Raw genomic sequence first — 21,305 nt, 5'->3', positions numbered from 1 at the left:
TGGCCCGATGGGGCTACTGGTCACCATCTTGCCTTGCCAGCAGACCGGGCAAATAGGGTGGGAGGCAGGAGAACCCCCCCCCCCCCCCCACACACACACACACACACACACAGATGCACACAGCAACTCCCATTCTGGGAAAGGCTGCCGGGAGGGAGAAAGGAGGTTGGGGGTGAGAGATGGAGGAGTAGGAATCAGGGAAGGGGGTTGGGAGGTAGGGGGAATGGAGGTGAGGGTCAGAGCAGGAGGGGGGGGATCTCAGGGAAGCTCTGAAGCCAGCCTGGGCTACACTGCCCAAGTGGCAGTAGGTGTCTGGGGGGTACTGGTATAGCTGCCCCCAGGTCCAGTGCTGTGGTTAATGGTGAGGGGTGGTGGTCTGGGTTCTGGGTTCAGGGTGGGGGGGGGGGGGTTGGTCTCTGCTGGCCACTGTGTTAGAGGGGTAACGGCACCCCCACTCTGGTCATGTAACTGTCCCCTGAACTTCCTGCCCCCTGGTGGTCATTGTGGAGCAAAACTGTTCCTGCTATCACACCCCTCTCGTCCTGGGGGATGGAAAACAAGGATTGGGATCCCGAGGTAATGTGCACCAATGGCTTTAATTGCGTGAACCTACTCTGGGAGGAGGGGAAAAGGGAGGCTCACTCACTTACAGGCCAGGTAGAATGCCAGGCACCAGAAGGGGCCATGCCGAGGGTCGTGCTGTTGGTCTCTTCTTGTGATGACCCCGGAACCGGTTTGTGTGCCAGGAGATCCGAGCCGAGGGCACCCCCAGGAGGTCCTGCATGGGGATCCCCTTCCAAGTTCTCTCTCTCTTTGTTGGATCGATGACATCACAGGCCATGTGCGACTTCTGGATCCATAGGCCTTCCTCACCATCCTCGCTGGGCTGTGTGCCACTCAAATTCGGGTGAGTAAAAATGTGTTGCCCACAGCATGTTCATTTCCTACACACATCGAGAACTGATTCAGGACAGGGGAACCGGAAGGGGAACTTATGTTGCTCACAATTCAGCTTCAATTATAACTTGCAAACCGAGAACAGTGTCTTTCTCCCTTCATACATACCACTCCATGGAACGGTCCCATGGACTTGCTGCCCCCTGGTGGTCATTGTGGGGCATAACTGTCCCGGTTGTCACACCCCTTTCATCCTGGGGGATGGAAAACAATTCCATTTCAGGACACAGCCCATTGTCTTGGTGCAACCAAACCCTGGTGTTGCTCTAAGCTAGGAGACAAGAAAGCTGCCTATTGAATTCAGAGCCCTTAGGCTGTGTCCAGACTCAGGGTTTTTTTCGGGAAAAGTAGCCTTTTCCCGAAAAAACTTCCCCTGCGTCCAGACTCAAGTCGCGTTCTTTCGAAATAATTTCGAAAGAACGCGGCTTTTCTTTCGATGGCGGTAAACCTCGTTTCACGAGGAAGAACGCCTTCCTTCGAAAGTTCCTCTTTCGAAAGAAGGCGTTCTTCAATGTAAATAGGGCTTCCTCGAAAGAGAGCATCCAGACTCGCTGGGTGCTCTCTTTCGAAAAAGCGGATTGCTCTTTCGAAAGATCCGCCTGCAGTCTAGACGCGATCTTTCGAAAGAGGCTCTTTCGAAAGATGCTTTCGAAAGAGCCTCTTTCGAAAGAAGCCTGCAGTCTAGACATAGCCTTACTGTTTTGGGGGAGTTCTTGAACAACAGACTCACAGACAGACACACAAACTCTTTAAAACCGGGTTTCTCAACCAGGATATGTCCCCTTGGGGGGGCGGGGAGGTACATCAACACGTGAAATTTGGAGAAAACTGAATTTTGTATTTAAGTTTTACAGAGGTTTATTATTTTTGTACTTTTTATCCCGCAAAATTTCATTGCCCAACTGACTGCAATTAAGTTGTTTAAACAAATGTGTTGCAATGGTAGCAATTTTTTGTGTGTCTGAAAACTGTAGAAACTGGAGGTACTTATAATTTTCTTTTAAAAAAGGGGTATTTACATTTATAAAAAAAGGTTGAGTAACACGGCTCTAAAATATATGGTAAGATTCAAGAGGCAACCAAGCAGTGATTAACTATATAGACTAGTGTTTCTCAACCTTTTTTTTTTTTTATAAAGTACCCCTTTAAAAAAACCCCAGATGTATCCCAGTACAGTTTTCAGACACACAATTTATTTCTATCATTGCAACATATTTATTTGAACAACGTAAATGCTGCTGGACGGGCGAAGACATTTTGAGGGGAAAAGTACAAAAATAATAAAGCGCTGTAAAACTTAAAACCAAAATTCAGTTTTGGCCAAATTACCGTTGTGTTGACGTACCCCTCAGATTTCTCTCTAAGGGTACGTCTACACTACAGTGCTAATTCGAACTAACTTAGTTCGAATTAGTTAATTCGAACTAAGCTAATTCGAATTAGCGCAGCCAGACTTAAAAACTAGTTCGAATTAGCGTTTTGTTAATTCAAACTAGCATGTCCACACGGAGTGGACCCTGAACCGAGGTTAAGGCTGGCCGGAAGCAGTGCCGGCAGGGCATCAGTTTAGGACTTAGAGCGTGGAGATGCTGTCTCAGGCTAGCCGAGGGCTGCGCTTAAAGGGACCCGACCCCCACCCTGGACAGACAGTTCTCAGGGGTTCCCCGCTTGCAAAGCAGTCCTGACTTGGAGTGCCCTGAGTGACCACACTTGGCACATCACACCACTCAGCCATCCGCCCGGCTGCACTTGCCGCAGGCTGCCATTGGGGGGGGTCAATCGGGGGGCTGCAGGAGAGCTTCCACCCCGAGCAGCCCACAGAGCCACCCCAGTCCTAACCATTGGGGGCTCATACCCCATTCCTCCCTCACCTCCTTCCACTTACTCCTCCCTAGCCCCCCTTCCTGATGTACAAAATAAATAGCATTCCTCTGAAGGTGACCTCCATACCCCACAGGGAGACCCTTAACTACTGCTAACCCCCACCAGGTACCTGCATCCCTGCACCAATACGCTGTGTAGAATACTGATAAGGGAAGTTAAAGATATCAGGGAAACAACACAGCTGACAGAACTAGGAGGAAGAATAATTTTAAAATATATTTAAAGCAAAAGAAAACTTAACACTGCACTCGTCCTGCTAATAGAGGGGAGATGGCAAAATTTCTAATGATGATGTGGAAAAGAGAAAACTGTTCAATATTTCTCTTCTGAATTTGCAAAGAAGTAGGACGGTGTTTTTATGAGGATGCCGGACTATTTCCAAGTCCTTTAGTAACTAAGGATGATGCTAAACTACATTTAATAATGATAAACATTTTTCAGTCAGAAGGTTACAATAACCTGCGCCCAAGACCCCAAAGAAATGACCAAGGGGCTCTACGGCACGGGGATGTTAATTTTTAATAAATCTTGGCCTCCGAGAGAAATTCCAGATGACGAGAAAAGTGCTAAAATTGTGCCAACGTTGAGTATTCAAAAATGCCAAGTGAGACGATATAAGTAAATAGGCCGCTTCGTCTCATACCAGTCTCTGGCAAATGTATTGAAAAGATGATACGGCTCTCAGGTGATAAAGAACACAGTATCATTAATGCCAGACAACATGGGGCTGGACTCGGTGACTCCTGAGGTCCCCTCACACCTGGTGATTCTATGATAAATAGCTGAAAAACAGCTGGGCTGTATCTACACTGGGCCACTTATTCCGGAAAAGCAGCCGCTTTTCCAGAATAAGCTGCGAGCTGTCTACACGGGTCTCTTGCTTTTCCGGAAAAGCACTGACGATCTACTGTAAAATTGTCAGTGTTTTTCCGGAAAAACTATGCTGCTCCCACTCGGGCAAAAGTCCTTTTCCGGAAAACTGTTCCGGAAAAGGGCCAGTGTAGACAGCACAGTAGTCTTTTCCGGAAAAAAGCCCTGATCGCGAAAATGACAATCGGGGCTTTTTTCGGGAAAAGCGCGTCGACATTGGCCATGGACGCTTTTCTGGAAAAAGGGCTTTTCCGGAAAAGCATCCTGCCACTGTAGACGCTCTTTTTCCGGAAATACTTATAACGGAAAACTCTTCTGTTTTAAGCATTTCCGGAAAAGGGTGCCAGTATAGACACAGCCCTGATGTAAAAAATAGCAATTTCCACTTCAACCACACGGGCGCAACACGAGCAAACTTTTTTCACAGCAAAACCAAAGTGGAAAAAACTCAGCAACCTCCCCTAGTTCTGAACAGAGAGCGGAAATGTACAAGGCTTTCAATGAAGCACATTTAAAAAAAAAAAGCAGCTCATACCATCTTCTGTAATGTTCCGAAAAACGGAATATGCCCTGCCTCTTGGTCTAAAGTTAACTTTAAAAAAACCCCTCTAAAACCCATTTTCTTTCCAAAATAACCCCCTAGGTTTGTAAATCATTACTCAGCTGAGCAAAATTAGCTTGTATCTAGTGCAGATTCTGAGCCTCAGAACAGCCAGATGGGGTCACACCAAAGATCCAACCAGCCCAGTGCTCTGTCTGCCGACAGTGGCCAATGCCGGGTCCCCCAGAGAGAGGGGACACAACAGGGAATCCTCATGTGATCCCTCCCCTGTCACCCACCTCCAGACAAACAGAGGCTAGGGACACCATTCCTACCCACCCTGGCTAATAGCCATTGATGGACCTAACCTCCATGAATCTATCTAGCTCTTACCAGCAATGACATTTTATGCAGCCAGTTGATTTAATTGTCTATTTTGGGGGTACAGCTCCCCCCCATCCTTCTATTAGGTGTCTGGACCCTCCGGTCCTCTCCCGCCTCCAATTTTATCCTTAGATCCTGATCCCATTCAGACTCTAAGGTCGTACTACAAGAGAATTCCCAGCTCTTCCTTCCCACAATCTAACCTGGTAACCCCACCAGCTTCTCACAACATCAAGTCAACTAGGGTTGCCCGCCTTTCCAGATTGGCTGGGGGGTCTTCTGGAATTGGGTTGACTGTCCCCCAAGCTACTAAGCTCCATTAATTGATCTGGTGTATTTCAACAAAAAGGGCCTTGTCCTATTGAAAAGAGAACGTTTCGCTCAACACGGCACATGCATAAAAACCGTGGTGGGGACACACACAACTCGTTTTGTCTCTTCCCGTCTCATTGCTATCCCAAACCACCTCCTTGGTCCGTGCTTTGGGCAAGAGGTTGCACTCGATGGTCTCCTGAGATTTCTTCCGACACTAGGGCCGTGTCCACACTCAGGGGTTCTTTCGAAAAAAGTACCCTTTTTCAAAAGAACTTCCCCTACATCCAGACTCAAGCCGCGTTCTTTCGAAATTATTTCGAAAGAACGCGGCTTTTCTTTCGATGGCGGTAAACCTCGTTTCACGAGGAAGAACGCCTTCCTTCGAAAGTTCCTCTTTCGAAAGAAGGTGTTCTTCAATGTAAAGAGGTCGTCTTCGAAAGAGAGCATCCAGACTCGCTGGGTGCTCTCTTTCGAAAAAGCGGATTTCCTCTATCGAAAGATCCGCCTGCAGTCTAGACGCGATCTTTTGAAAGAGGCTCTTTCGAAAGATGCTTTCGAAAGAGCCTCTTTCAAAAGAAGCCTGCAGTCTAGACACAGCCTAGGATGTGACGATTCTAACACGACAGAAGTCTTGTATCAGCGATGTGTCTTTGGAACGCTCGCTCCGAATTTTCCCTGGGGATTCCTGGAACAAACCCTCCGGAAAAACAAAAATGAAGGATGTGAAAAACAGGTCACCTTCGCCCTTCCACCACGTTGGTTCATCAAGCTATCGGGGGGCAGGGTGTTGATGTTGTTTTCGGTTTGCAAGTTATAATTGACGTAAAGCTGAAGTGTGATCGGCTTCGGTTCTGTAAATGTCCCGTGTGGTTCCCCCTTCCTGAATGAATGCACCGTGTGTGCAGGAAACGAACATGCAGCGGGCGAAGAATTTTTACTCATCCCAATTTGGGTGCACACATCCCCCTGCACAGAGTGCACACGGCCCAGCGAGAACACTGCCTTGAACACGGGTAGTGGACAGGCATCAGCCCGTTCACTTCTAAAGCCTCTCCCTCATCCTAGGGGGAGGGGCAACTAGACCCAGGCCCAACGGATTCCGGGGGACAAGTGGGGGTCAAAGGTTCAAAATGATGGACATGGAGCAAAGAACCCCAGACAGCACCCACTGCCCCTCGGAGTTGTCGATGGAGCCCGGAACTCTTCCCGGATCTGTAACACAAGGGAGGATCGGAAATGGGGCCCTCAGTCGCAGAGAACCCCCTCGTCCTCTGCTCCGATCGCCTGGCCCGCGAACCGGTTCCAGGGTCATCATGGGAAGAGACCAACAGCACAACCCTCAGTGTGGCCCCTTCTGGTGCCTGGTGCCCTGTGACGGACCGGGCCGTGTTTGGGCACAGCTGAGGGCGTCCGCTCAGGGCGAATTGCTCAAATCCGGGGCTCCTTACAGCCCCCAGACTGGTGACCTCTCCAAACAGGCCACACACCAGTCTCACAGAGCGCTTCAGCTGCCTGCCTGAAGCCTCACGAGCAAAACCCCTCCCACACCCCAGCAATATCCGTGCCCCAGATGGCCCCGGGCCTCATACACAGGTGGGGAGTCCTAACACCCAATCCCACCTACCCTGAACAAGTTCTGTCCGGTTCCAGGAAACCAGCCACAGATCTCTGGCCAATTTATCCTTTGGACCTTACCCACAAATCACGCTGGGCCAGTCCTTTAGCATCTAACAACTAAAGGTTTATTAACACAAGAAAGAAAAGCCTGAGAGTAAGGTTATTAAAGTACAGTACGTTACATGCACCGAATCTCCCAGTTCTCGATGCAGGCTCTAGCAGAGATGTTGCAGCTGCTGGTTTAAAAGTTCTTATTGCACATCCTAGCATCAGGATGGGTTCACAGGTCTTTCGGGCCCTTCAATCCCTGCAGTGCTGCCTCTGGGATGAAGTGCTGAGCTGAAGACAAAATGGCATCGACCACATGGCCTCTTTATACCTCCTTCCTGGCCTCTTCTAGTATGTAGCAGGTCACCTGGACAGAGGCCAATCTCTGTGTTCCCTGCTGGCTGCTCTCAGGTGACAGCCCCCATTCTTTGGGTGTGTCCATAGCCTATTGAGAGCCATTGTCCCACAAGGCCTCAGTAATTAGCATGTCCACAGGCTCGGCCCTGCCCAATGCTTAACCACATGCAGGGAAATCTTCAGTGTCCATACAAGTACATGCTAATAATTGCACACACAGACATTATACAAACACCAGAACAGCGTACATAGGATTATCAGATAATAAGCTTCTATTCAATACCTCACATGGCCCCCTTCTATACCATTTTTGGGGCCAACACACCCACCTATGGGTGCATCAGTGATCTGGCTGCTCCCCTCAAGATCCAGCAACGTGACACGCCCCGCCTGGATTTCGTCAGCCCGTAAGTGGGATGGCGGATAGTGAGTGAGTCTACCCTTTCCCCTCCTTCCAGAGTAGGATAACACAATTAAAGCCACGGGTGCGTGTTACCCCGGCGTCCTGATCCTTGTGAGGCCAAGGTGAGTTGCACGCTTGCAACAGTTTTCTTTCATCAAAGTAATATGTACAGTCTTTTATACTTTTGTATTTCGCAACACATCAGTGCATGTATCTGTGGGTAGAGTCACTGGGCGTGACTCTATCTATTTGTAAAATATAAGAAGGCCTCAGCTGCATCCTGTAATAAATCATTGTTAGAAACTGTCTAAAGCCCCACCAATACGGGAGTACTGGGTACTGGTACTGGTAGGCACAGAAACGGCAAACTTTACACATCAAAAACATTCTACAAAAGCACGAAAAGACTGATTCCTATGTAAACAAAAGTAGAATCAAGCTTTTCACTTCTAGTTGTGAAAAACAGCTAGAGACAAGTTAAGTAGAGTCAATCTTCTTTCCTCAATATTCATATTTTCACAGAAGCTGGTTTTCTCGTGTGCTCTTTATAAATCCTAAAAGATGTTAACATGCCAAACAACTATGTTAGTTCTGAAATTTCCCAGGTTTAGCAAAAGGGGCATCTCTTCAAGTAACAAGGAAAGATGTTTATTTTACTGTTTCGGGTGTATTTTGAATATAGCTTCCCTAAAGGATATTTGCTTGCTCTCGGTTCACATAAAAAAATGCAGAAGAAAAATGCGTGTAGGATTGGTGGGAAAAAAATACAGACCTCTTATCTTTGGGTTAGCTTTTTCCCATAAGCTCATTTTCCTATGTGTTTTGTATTATTAATCTTTAATTCTTTAGAGCAAAATAAATGCCTTTTCAAACTTAGAAAACTGAGGGGGGAACAGCCATCGTATAAATTCGTGATTTGTGGTTTCAACTTACGAGTGTGTCTGTGTAACCCACACAGGTGTGTCTAGACTACAGGGGTTTTTTTTACAACAGTGGCCTTTTGTCAAAAAAACTATACTTGCATCTACACTACCGCCGCGTTGTGTTGACAGTAAATCGACAGAATGTGGCAGTTTTGTCGACAGCGGCAAACGTTATTCTACGAGGAATAACGCCCTTTTTCGACAGAGATCTGTCGAAAAAAGACTCTATTGAATGAAAACAGGGCTTTTTTGAAAGACCGCCTCTAGACTCTCTTTCGAAAAAGCGAGCCATTTTGTCGAAAAATGTTCATGTCATCTAGACGCTCTTTTTTGACAGAGGCTTTTTCGAAGATACTGTCGACAAAGCCTCTCTCAAAAGCGGCGTGTAGTCTAGGTGTACTCCTAGTGCGATTCACTGTTCCTTGCCCTGGCACCTAGCAACAGCTAAGACTAGGAGACCGCTACAGCAGTGTTTCTCAATCTTTCTCTAAAAAAGAAAAAGAAATGATAAGTACCCCTTTTAAAAAAAATAAAATAAAATTAGAAGTACTCCCAGTACCTAGTTTTCAGACACCCACACATTTTTTTCTACCATTGCAACACATTTGTTGAAATAACTTAATTGTAGCCAAGCAGGTGATGAAATTTTGGGGTATAAAAAGGACCAAAATAATAAAGCGCTGGAAAATTTACAACCAAAATTCATTGTTCTGCTAATTTCAGTTGTGTTGACGCATCCCCGAACTACACTCAAGTATCCTTAAGGGTACTCATACCATCGGTCTGAGAAACACTGCTCTACAGCATGCGCTGGGATGCAAATGAGTTTCAGCTCAGAGGCTCGATGCTGCTATACTCCCCTCCAAAGGTTCTAGGTTCAAATCCACCTTGTGGTGGTTACTTCTGCTCCCTAACTTTCTGTAACTGAAACACAGGTTAAAAGAAAGTGTTACATGGAGGGAAAATGTTTCTTCAATGAGACCCGTCTTTTAAAATAGCTATTCCTCTACAAACCATAACATCGTTCTCGCTTACATTTGTTAAAAAGCAAGGTGGGAAATGAAGGTCAAAACAGGGGATTGGGAGTTAAGGGGAGGAGTGTGGGGGTCAGGGAGAGGGGTGGGAGTGTGGGGAGCTGAAGGGAGGTGGACAGGGGCAGGAGTCAGGGCAGGGGGCTGCGAGTGTGACCACCTGAGCAGAGAGATGAGACTCGTGTGTCTTTTTAACAACAATTCACAAAATCTTCCAAAGTTCAGGACTTGGTGGAGATGGGGGACTTCTGATCATAGAATCATAGAATCATAGGACTGGAAGGGACCTCGAGAGGTCATCGAGTCCAGCCCCCCGCCCTCAAGGCAGGATCAAGCTCCGTCTACACCATCCCTGACAGATGTCTATCTAACCTGTTCTTAAATATCTCCAGAGAGGGAGATTCCACCACCTCCCTTGGCAATTTATTCCAATATTTGACCACCCTGACAGTTAGGAATTTTTTCCTAATGTCCAATCTAAACCTCCCCTGCTGCACTTTAAGCCCATTACTCCTTGTCCTGTCCTCAGAAACCAAGAGGAACAAATTTTCTCCTTCCTCCTTGTGACACCCTTTTAGATATTTGAAAGCCGCTATCATGTCCCCCCTTAATCTTCTTTTTTCCAAACTAAACAAGCCCAGTTCATGAAGCCTGGCTTCATAGGTCATGTTCTCTAAACCTTTAATCATTCTTGTCGCTCTTCTCTGTACCCTTTCCAATTTCTCCACATCTTTCTTGAAATGTGGCGCCCAGAACTGGACACAGTACTCCAGCTGAGGCCTAACTAGTGCAGAGTAGAGCGGCAGAATGACTTCACGAGTTTTGCTTACAACACACCTGTTGATACAACCTAGAATCATATTTGCTTTTTTTGCAACAGCATCACACTGTTGACTCATATTCAACTTGTGGTCCACTATGACCCCTAGATCCCTTTCCGCCATGCTCCTTCCTAGACAGTCGCTTCCCATCTTGTATGTATGGAACGGATTGTTCCTTCCTAAGTGGAGCACTTTGCATTTCTCTTTATTAAACCTCATCCTGTTTACCTCCGACCATTTCTCTAACTTGCTAAGGTCATTCTGAATTATGTCCCTATCCTCCAAAGAAGTCGCAACCCCACCCAGTTTGGTATCATCTGCAAACTTAATAAGCGTACTCTCTATCCCAATATCTACATCATTGATGAAGATATTGAACAGTATGGGTCCCAAAACAGACCCTTGAGGAACTCCACTTGTTATCCCTTTCCAGCAGGATTTAGAACCGTTAACAACCACTCTCTGACTACGGTTATCCAGCCAATTATGCACCCACCTTATCGTGGCCCTATCTAAGTTATATTTGCCTAGTTTATCAATAAGAATATCATGCGAGACCGTATCAAATGCCTTACTAAAGTCTAGGTATATGACATCCACCGCTTCTCCCTTATCCACAAGGCTCGTTATCTTATCAAAGAAAGCTATCAGATTAGTTTGGCATGACTTGTTCTTCACAAACCCATGCTGGCTATTCCCTATCACTTTATTACCTTCCAAGTGTTTGCATATGATTTCCTTAATTACCTGCTCCATTATCTTCCCTGGGACAGACGTTAAACTGACCGGTCTATAGTTTCCTGGGTTGTTCTTATTCCCCTTTTTATAGATAGGCACAATATTTGCCCTTTTCCAGTCTTCTGGAATCTCCCCTGTCTGCCATGATTTTTCAAAAATCATAGCTAAAGGCTCAGATACCTCCTCTATCAGCTCCTTGAGTATCCTGGGATGCATTTCATCAGGACCTGGTGACTTGCTGACATCTAACTTTCCTAAGTGATTTTTAACTTGTTCTTTGTGTATCCTATCTTCTAAACTTACCCTCTCTCTGCTTGTATTCACTACGTTAGGCACACCTCCAGACTTCTCGGTGAAGACCGAAACAAAGAAGTCATTGAGCATCTCCGCCATTTCCAAGTTTCCTGTTACTGCTTCTCCCTCCTCACTAAGCAGTGGGCCTACCCTGTCCTTGGTCTTCCTCTTGCTTTTAATGTATTTATAAAAGGTCTTCTTGTTTCCCTTTATGCCTGTAGCTAATTTGATCTCATTTTGTGCCTTTGCCTTTCTAATCTTGCCCCTGCATTCCCGTGTTGATCTCTAGACATCCCTTGGGAAACTAACACAGCAAGGCACCGATTATCCAAGATCTGCACACAGTGCAGGCATTGGGCAAGTTTTTCCTGCAGCGCACAGACAACCTGTGGAACTCCTTGCCAGAGGACGTTGTGTAGGCCAGGACTGTCACAGGAGTTCAAAAAGATACATTCATGGAGATGCGGCGATTGGCCAGGCTGGGTAGGAATGGTATCCCGAGCCTCTGTTTGTCAGAAGCCGGGAACGGGTGATAGAGGAGGGATCACATGCTGATTCCCTGTTCTGTTCCCTCCCATTGGGGCACCTGGCATTGGCCGCTGTTTAGAGACAGGACACTGGGTTGGATGAAGCTTTGGTCTCACCCAGTCTGGCCGGTCTTATGCCCTTCGGGATCATAATAAACATACCGCCTACCATTGGCGCAGTGCTTTCTATAGCTTTGCTGGTCACTAGTATTTTCCCCATTGTGCACATGGGGAAACTGAGGCACACAGGAACTGGCCCCGAGTCACCCAGCAGGCAAGTTTAGAACCCAGCCTTCCTGCATCCCTATGCTCTCTCCATTAGGTCACACTGCCTCTTGGTGCCTGCCAGTCAGTCTATGCATTCATTAATATTGGGCCCGCCCCACCCCCCGGAGCAAGGGGGGAATTAATTCTGACCAAGGGTGAACCGGCACAGAGCTGAAGGGTGTTTTGACCCCTGCATAGTTCGGCCATCAAGGAGCTGGGCTGCCGTGATTGGCTGTTTCTCACTCCCACGTCCTCACTCATCCCATAGGACCACGTGTATTCATAAGGCCATCGCTATGTTGGGGGGGGACAGCGTTCAACCTTATTTTGTTAAACATAACAGGAAGCTGCTTACTTTGGAAACAGAAAGAGGATCTGTCCGAACACCCATTTCCAAGATCTCTCACCTGCCTGAGCAGGAAACTCGCCCACTGCCTTGGCCGCAAACAGAAGGCCGACTTTTAGCCAAGAAAACTAGAGATGCCAGCTGGGTGTTCGCGTGCAGCTAGTCAGAGCTTCAGTGGGGGGTGTTCCTCTATCAGGAGGTTCGGATTCACTCAGTGAAGCCACACCAGGTGCATAAAGACAAGACATTTTATTGCCAGAGCATATTACGCCTTACAGCCTTCATGGGTTACTAAATATGTGCTTCTCGCCGCGGAGAAGTAGACAACTAAGCAAGCGAGTGAGCAAGCAGGCAAGGAAGGATCCAACGCTTATGCCCCTTCGGTCCATGCGCTCGAGGGCGTTGCTCCAGCGTGGGAATTCCTGGGCATCCGTACGGCCAAGACCCACAGGTGGGACTGACCGTTCAGGCCGGGCCTCCCGGCTGTTTTATAACGCTTTCTTTCGGAGAGGCACAAACATTCCCAGGCAGATTCTAGCCGGAAGCCCCACAGCGATCCCATTCCCACGCATGTCCTTGGGCTTCAATATCTCACAACTTGTTCATGCAGCTAAGGAAGCCTTGGGCCAGCTCATCACAGACAGAGGCATCATGCTTACACTGAGGCTATGTCTAGACTGCAGGCTTCTTTCGAAAGATGCTCTTTCGAAAGCATCTTTCGAAAAAGCATCTTTTGAAAGATCGCGTCTAGACTGCACGCGGATCTTTCGAAAGAAAAATCCGCTTTTTCGAAAGAGAGCACCCAGCGAGTCTGGATGCTCTCTTTCGAAGACGGCCTCTTTACATTGAAGAACGCCTTCTTTCGAAAGAGGAACTTTCGAAGGAAGGCGTTCTTCCTCGTGAAACGAGGTTTACCGCCATCGTTCAAAATAATTTCGAAAGAACGCGGCTTGAGTCTGGACGCAGGGGAAGTTTTTTCGGGAAAAGGCTACTTTTCCCGAAAAAACCCCTGAGTCTGGACACACCCTGACAGTAAGCAGGCTACAAGTAGGGTGCAGGGTCCTCCTAGTCTTCAGGTGGTCAGCCACGGGAGGACATAGCATCCCTGCAGACCCCTTCAGACCTGCAAGGGGGGCTGCCCTCTCTCCGGGTCGGTCCCAGGTTTCTGCTGTGATGTTACATTACCAACCCGGCCTGGTTGCTCATCGTGTTATTTATTCACCTGCAGCGTTCCTCCTTGGCAGAAAGATCACAAGGACCTGGGGAGCCTTGATTGGATGTTTCTCACTCCCATCTCTTCCCTCATCCCATAGGAACATGCATATTCGTAAAGCGATCTCTATTTCGGAGGCAACAGCATTCGATCTTATGTTGCTATACAGAACAGGAAGCTCCTTCAACCACAGCCATCTGCTCGTCTTTGCAAACACAAAGATGATCTGTCTGAACATATGTTTCTAAGAACAAGTACCAGCCTTAACAGGAAACTCGCCCACTGCCTTGGCCGCAAGCAGAAGGCCGACTTTTAGCTAAGAAAACTAAAGATGCCAGCTGGGTGTTTGTGTACAGCTAATCATAGCTTCAGTGGGGGGGGGGATGTGTCCAGCTGGCTACATGTCCACCCCTTGACCAATAATTTGGTCACGATAAGGACTCTTGGACAAGTGGCCTCCCCAAACAGCTAATGGTGCTTGCTGACCTGCTGAAACGATGATCTAGTGTAACAATAGAAATATAATTAGTTAAACAACAATGGGGTGCATTAAGACCTTGAAAATTCCAAAGGCATCGGGGAACCAGTCTTTGATGTCCTGCCAATGATGCCTGGTTAGATGAAATATTTCGTTGTTCACTTGTGCAATCAGTCATTAATTGGGGGTATCATTGATCAGAACACCAAACACATTATGGGTACTTTGGGTATGACTATTAGTAAGTCAGTTTTGGCCAGTTATTGAGGGTAACCAGTCACAGGAAAAAAATTGTGTGAGGTTGTTACGCACAGAGAATCATAGTATGACAGATCACTAGAACTGGAAGGGACCTCGAAAGAACATCAAGCACTGTCTAGATCATCCCAGACAGGTGTCTGTCCAACCCTGCTCTCAAATATCTCCAGGGATGGAGATTCCACAACCTCCGTAGGCAATTTAATTCAAAGGGTCCCCATTCCTTCACCTCAAGCATTCTTCAATTCTCCACCTCCAGAGGTCTCAAACTCATCACCTCAAAGGGCCCCCAATCCTTCTCCTAAAGTGGCCACAAAACTTTGCCCTCAGGAGTTCTTTAACCTTCACCTGAAAGGATCTCGAATTCTCCCCCTTCGCTGTCCCCTCGTTCTTCCTCACAAAAGATCTCCACTGCTTCACCTCAAGGAACTACCAATTTCTGATTTGCAAGGGTAGGTCTACACTGCGGGAGGACTGGACCCCCTTGAGACAAAGGACTGGTTTCCTTGAGGCGAACAAGTGGAGGGCCCTTCAGACAAATGACTGGAAGACCCTTGAGGCGAAGGACTGGAAGACCCTTGAGGCGAAGGACTGGAAGACCCTTGAGGCGAAGGACTGGAAGACCTTTGAGGCGAAGGACTGGAGGCCCCTTGAGGCGAAGGGTTGCAGGCTCCTTAAATTGATGTACCAGAGGCCTCTGGAGGTAGCATGGGCTCCATTTCCTTCTGTCCTGAGTCTTGGGCATTCCAAATTTGGTTTTTGAAGTGGGTAGCTCAGTTTCCGCCATTTGAGCTTCCAGCTCTGCCATATGGGTTTTCGGATCTGACAGCTGGGGCTTGGGTTTCCCGTACAAACTTAAAACCTTCTTCTATTTGAGCAGCTATCTCCTCATCAGTAAGAGCTGCCAGAAATGTTTCCGGTGTGACTAAGTAGCGGTCCTTTAGGTGTTTCTCAATTAATTGGTGGATAGCCTCATTCTGCTGATTCGTTAAATACTCTGCCGCCTTCGCCTGGAGCATCGTCTTGCTTTGGTCAGCACCCATGGTGATCCTTCCTGTGGGTGTCTTCCAGTACCGGCAGCATACGAACCCAACAAGGAGCAATAGGAGCCCGAGACCCGACATCTGCGGGGGAAAAATCAAGACGTTAAAACTCGTCAATTGCGTTCGACTTTTTCTCTTTCCCCCTCTGGTGCCTCTCGCCCCCAAGCGATTCTATTTCACACCCTAAGGACCATTGAGCCTCCCCCCACACCAAACTCTTGGCCCCCAGCCCTTCATCCCTTGCCTTGAGCACACACGCACACCGAGCTCTGTGCCCTCACCCCCCCTGTCCTGTACCCCCCACACTGAACTTTCTGCTGTCAGCCCCCCAACCCCTGCCCTGAGCCCCCCCCAGCTCTCTGCCCCCATGCCCTGCCTGGACCCCCCCCACACACACACCGAGCTCTGTGCCCTCACCCCCCCCTGCTCTATACCCCCCACACTGAGCTCTCTGTTGTAAGCCCCCAACCGTTGCCCTGAGCCCACCCCGGCTCTCTGCCCCCATGCCCTGCCCAGACCCCCTCACACACACACCGAGCTCTCTGCCCTCAGCTCACCAACCCCTACCATGAGCACCCCCACACCAGGTCACTGCCCTCACTCCTGCATCCACTTCCCTGAGCCCCCCAAACCTCTCAGCCCCCTGACCTTACTGCTTCACACCCACCCTCAGCCCTAAGCCCCCATCCCACAACCTGTTTGCTATAGTTTGAAGTCCGCCCTCCCCCCACCCCAGAGGCAGGAAGGGGGCAGGAAATCCACTAGTCAACTAGTCTTTAACATCCTTAACCTGCTCTTCAATATCCCCAGTGATGGAGATTCCACAATCTCCCAAGACAATTTATTCCAGTGTTTAACCACCCTGACTGGTAGGAACTTTTTCCTAATGTCCAGCCTCAACCTGCCTCGCTGCAGTTTAAGCCCATTGCTTCTTGCTCTATCCTCAGTGGCCAAGGAGAACAACCTTCCTCCCTCCTCCCTGTAACGCCCTTTTAGATACCTGAAAACCGCTCTCCTGTCCCCTCTCAGTCTTCTCCTTTCCAAACTAAACCAGCCCAATTCCTTCATCGCTCATGTTCTCTAGACCTTTCGTTATTCTTGTTGCTCTTCTCTGGACCTTCTCCGATTTCTCCACCTCTTTCCTGAATATGCGACGAGGAGTCCTGTGGCACCTTATAGACTAACTGAAGTGTAGGAGCATAAGCTTTCGTGGGCAAAGACCCACTTCGTCAGATGCATGCCGAAGTGGGTCTTTGCCTACGAAAGCTTATGCTCCTACACTTCAGTTAGTCTATAAGGTGCCACAGGACTCCTCGTCGCTTTTGCAGATTCAGACTAACACGGCTACCCCTCGGATACTTTCCTGAATATGGTGCCCAGAACTGGACACAACCCTCCAACTGAGCCCTAATCAACGCTCATGTTTGTTGCACCCGGTGGCGGAGCCTGGTCTCCTCTCATTTTTGAACATCAACTATTTTTTTTCTGCTGAATCAAACACCCAGGAGGCAAAACACTAGAGCAAAAATGTTATTTCCAATCTCAGGGCAGGTGAATCTTACCTGGGAAATGAAATAAGCAGTACCAATCATCTTCTGTAATGTAAACAGACAGCCCAGGTATTTCCCATCCAGAAGCATGATGATTATCCACAACAAAGCGGGTATAAAAGCTTTTGCCCAGCACCTTTTACATTTTTTGCATTTAGATACATCGCCTTTGGAAGGAGGATGTAGACATACAGGCTGGAAAACCACGCCTAATGGAACCAGAATGATGGGTGGTATGAAGACATAGAAGAGGCTGTAAGGAAGTATCAGTGTCTCGCCAGGTAGGCATATGAAATTTGAATCCATTGCGTGTTCCACCACCACCAAAACGAGATAGAATGCTACTGTCGATACGACCGTGAAGTAGTTTCGCCATAGTAGTAAGAAGTTGCCGCCGATCGCCATGCTGATCCAGGCTGAGACCGGCGCCCGCTCCCTTCTCGCTGTCAGCTCTCCAGACTAACCGTGGTCAGGTCTGTGAATCGTTGCAGCCCACGAGGAAGGAGGACAGTGAAACTCAGAGCTTTCCGCTGTAACCCACAATCAGCTCTGTCACGCTGTTACCACCTTAAAAGGTCTGGCTGTGGATGGGTGTGTGCACAAATCTTCTGGCTCCAGTTTGCAAAGCCGTCGGGTTTCAAGAGGTCCAACCAGTGAGTCAGAAATCTGAGTCTAGTTCTTCACAGCAGTCGGTTCCTAACTTGGCAGGGGAAAGCATTTTCTCTGCCATAAAAGGATCGTTCCTTTCCAGATGTCGAATACACACCCCTACAGGCAGGATGTCTGGCTGGTGGTCAGTTTCAAGTGGGGTGCCCCGAGGATCGGTTCTAGGGCCAGTTTTGTTCAGCATCTTTATTAATGACCTGGATGAGCGGAGGGATTGCACCCTCGGCAAGTTTGCAGATGACACTAAACTAGGGGGAGAGGTAGATATTCTGGAGAGCAGCGATTAGGTCCAGAGTGACCTGGAGAGATTAGAAGATTGGGTCAAAACAAGGACAAGTGCAGAGTCCTGCCTTTGGGACGGAAGAATCCCAATTATTGTTACAGGCTGGGGACCGACGGGCTGAGTAGCAGTTCTGCAGAAAAGGCCCTGGGGGTTCCAGTGGATGAGAAGCTGGAGATGAGTCAACAGGGCGCCCTTGTAGCCAAGAAGGCCAATGGCACTGTAGTGGGGCGGAATGGCCGTCCACTGACCCGGTGGTGGAGGAATCCGTCCGGGAGCCATTTTGGGCCCAGCCTAGCCCCTCCCACTCACCCGACCGGAAGCCAGGGGGCGGGGCTATGGCTATAAGAACCCTGCCAGGGAGTTCAGTCAGGGCCCAGCCTCTGAGGGAGACAGAGGCCGGCCCAGAGCTCCCTGCTGAGGAGGCCAAGACCTAGCTTGGGCCTCCCACGGCCTCCATCCCAGAGGCCGGCGAACGCTTCCCTGTCTGGGTGGCAGAGGCATGGCCGGGCCTGCCTGCAGAGCTACCCTCTGACCCAGAGGAACTAGAGGCTGGCCCAATGCTCCCTGTTGGGGAGACTGGGGCGTGGCCCGGGCCTCTGAGGGTGATTGACCCACATGAGTTGGGGGACCTGCCTGAACCCCGACGCCTGCCAGTACCTGGGGGTACGTCTAGACGACAGGCTTTTGTCGACAGAAGTTTTGTCGACAGTCGACAAAGCTTCTGTCGACAAAGAGCGTCTAGACTACAGCCACTTCTGTCGACAAAGCAAGCCGCTTTGTCGACATGACAGTGCGGACGCAAAGGACGATGTCGATGCAATAACGCCTTCTGTCGCCTTCTGTCGTTATTCCTCGGAGAATGAGGTTTACCGCCGTCGACAAAACTCCTGAGTTCTGCCGACGTGATGTCGCCAGAACTCAGCGGCAGTGTAGACGCAGGTCTAGTTTTCGTCGACAAAAGTCTAGACACACCCTGGAGGACCTGACTGACCCCAAGGACCGGCTTGAACGGGAAGACCCAAGTGAACCTCGACACCGGCCCGTACCCCGGGACTCTGAGGACCAGATGGAAGCTGAGGACCTGCGAGCCGCCGCGGCCTGGATCGGGCCGCCGATACCCTGCTGGGACCACACCGCCCTCGACTCCCCAGGGGTCCTGTTACGAACCCAGGTCCCCGCCGAGGGGGAGAGAAGTGGCCCAGAGGAGAGCACGGGCTGGTCAAAGCCCTGGGCCAGCATGTTGCACGCTGGCGCCCCCAATAAGCCACCTGCATCCAGGGCCCTGGGACGGGACGCAGTGGACTGGTTGGGTCTTTGCTCCCCTCCCTGTATCCACCTACCTGGTGGCAGTCTCCAACCTCACCACCACTGCAGGTAACCTGCCTGCCTCCCTCCTGAAGAAGGACTCTTTACCTCAGCCCCAGACCTGATGCAAGGCTGGGGCCCAGAACTACTGGCCTCCTACCCATCCTGAGTAAGGCCGGGCACTTGGACCATAGCCTCTCGCCCCGACCTGAAGCAAGGCCGGATTGTAGACTTAAGGACTTGGGGACCTATTTTACGTGGTTGTGTAGTGGGTAAGCCGAAATGGCTTACAGGCATATTGGGGGGCATTAGGAGGAGCGTTGCCAGCAGATCCAGAGAAGTGATTATTCCCCTTTATTCAGCTCTGGGGAGGCCACATCTGGGCTGTGTCTACACTGGGCCACTTATTCCAGAAAAGCAGCCGCTTTTCCAGAATAAGCTGCGAGCTGTCTACACTGGCCCCTTGAATTTCCGGAAATGCCCTGACGATCTACTGTAAGAAATCAGCTGCTTTTCCGGAAAAACTATGCTGCTCCCACTCGGGCAAAAGTCCTTTTTCCGGAAAACTGTTCCGGAAAAGGGCCAGTATAGACAACACTTTAGTCTTTTCCGCAAAAAAGCCCCGATCGCGAAAATGATGATCGGGATTTTTTTCTGGAAAAGCGCGTCTACATTGGCCACGGACGCTTTTCCGGGAAAAGGGCTTTTCCGGAAAAGCATCCTGCCAATGTAGACGCTTTTTTTCCGGAAATACTTATAATGGAAAACTGTTCCGTTTTAAGCATTTCCGGAAATTCATGCCAGTGTGGACGTAGAGCTGGAGTATTGTGTCCAGTTCTGGGCCCCCCACTATAGAAAGGATGTGGACGCATTGGAGAGGGTCCAGTGGAAGGTCACCAAAATGGCTAGGGGGCTGAAACACATGACCTGTGAGGAGAGGCTGAGGGATTTGGGCTTGTGTGGTCTGCAGAAGAGAAGAGCGAGGGGGGATTTGAGAGCAGCCTATCAAACAACGGCTGTTATTTCGAATTAACTTTGTAGTGTAGGCATACCCTAACAGAGGAAACTTGAAAAAACAAGAAATAGCCTGGTAGCACTTTAAAGACTAACAAACATGTAGATGGGATCATGAGCTTTTGTGGGTACAACCCTCTTCTTCAGATCACCAGCAAGGGGACATCAAGTAAAATAAGCAGGAAAATTAATAAGTAGCAGGTTTAAAACACACAAAGGACCATATTTCTTCACACAGTGCACAGCCAACCTGTGGAACTCCTTGCCAGAGGATGTGGTGAAGATTGGGATTTTTAACAGGGTTCTAAAAAGAGATAGGTTAGGTCCATCAATGGCTACTAACTAGGATGGGTAGGAATGGTGTCCCTAGGTTCTGTTTGTCTGGAGGTGGATGACAGAGGAGGGATCAGGTAAGGATTACCTGTTGTGTCCCCTCCCTCTGGGGCAGCTGGCATTGGCCACTGTTGGCAAACAGAGCACTGGGCTGGTTGGACATTTGGTTTCACCCCGTCTGGCTGTGCTGAGGCTCAGAACCTGCACTAGATGCTTAAACTAATTTTAATCAGCTGAGTTATGATTTACAAAACTAGGGGGTTATTTTGGAAAAAAAAGGGTTTTAAGGATTTTTTGTTAAATAGTTTAATTTCGACCAAGCTGCAGGGCAAATTCCGTTTTCCTGAACATTACAGAAGATGGGATGAGTTGCTTTTTTTAAAAAAAAATATGCTTCCTTGAGAGCCTCGTACATTTCACCCCCTTTGTGTGTGGTTCAGAACTTTGGTTTTTTATCCTTTGGTTTTGCTGTGAAAAATGGTTGTTTGTGCTGCGCCCGTGTGGTAGAATTGGAAATTGCTCTTATTCATATCAGCTGGTTTTCAGCGGATTAGTATAGAATCACTGGGTGGGAAGAGACCTCAGGACCATTGAGCCCAGCCCCCTGCCCAAAGCAGGACCAACCCCAACTCAATCATCCCAGCCAGGGCTTGGTGAAGCCGGAATTTAAACACCTCTAGGGATGGAGATTCCACCCTCTCCCTAGGGAACCCAGCCCAGCGCTCCCTCACCTGCCTAGGGAAATTGTTTTTCCCAATCTCCAACCAGACCTCCCCCACTGCAACGTGAGCCCATCGCTCCTCGTTCTGCCCCCACTGAGAACAGCCTTTCGCCAGCCT

At 48.9% G+C, this 21,305-nt stretch overlaps 1 protein-coding gene across 1 annotated transcript in view; it reads right to left on the bottom strand.

Annotated features, from left to right (window-relative positions):
* Nucleotides 1-21,305, bottom strand: part of LOC142821193 (uncharacterized) — a 45,787-nt gene that overhangs the window by 11,755 nt on the left and 12,727 nt on the right. The window lies entirely within an intron of this gene.

Source organism: Pelodiscus sinensis, chromosome 30 (genome assembly GCF_049634645.1).
Source record: "Pelodiscus sinensis isolate JC-2024 chromosome 30, ASM4963464v1, whole genome shotgun sequence".
Lineage (NCBI taxonomy): Eukaryota > Metazoa > Chordata > Testudines > Trionychidae > Pelodiscus > Pelodiscus sinensis.
Note: the sequence above shows the minus strand (reverse complement) of the source record. Positions and strands in the feature narration are given on the sequence as shown.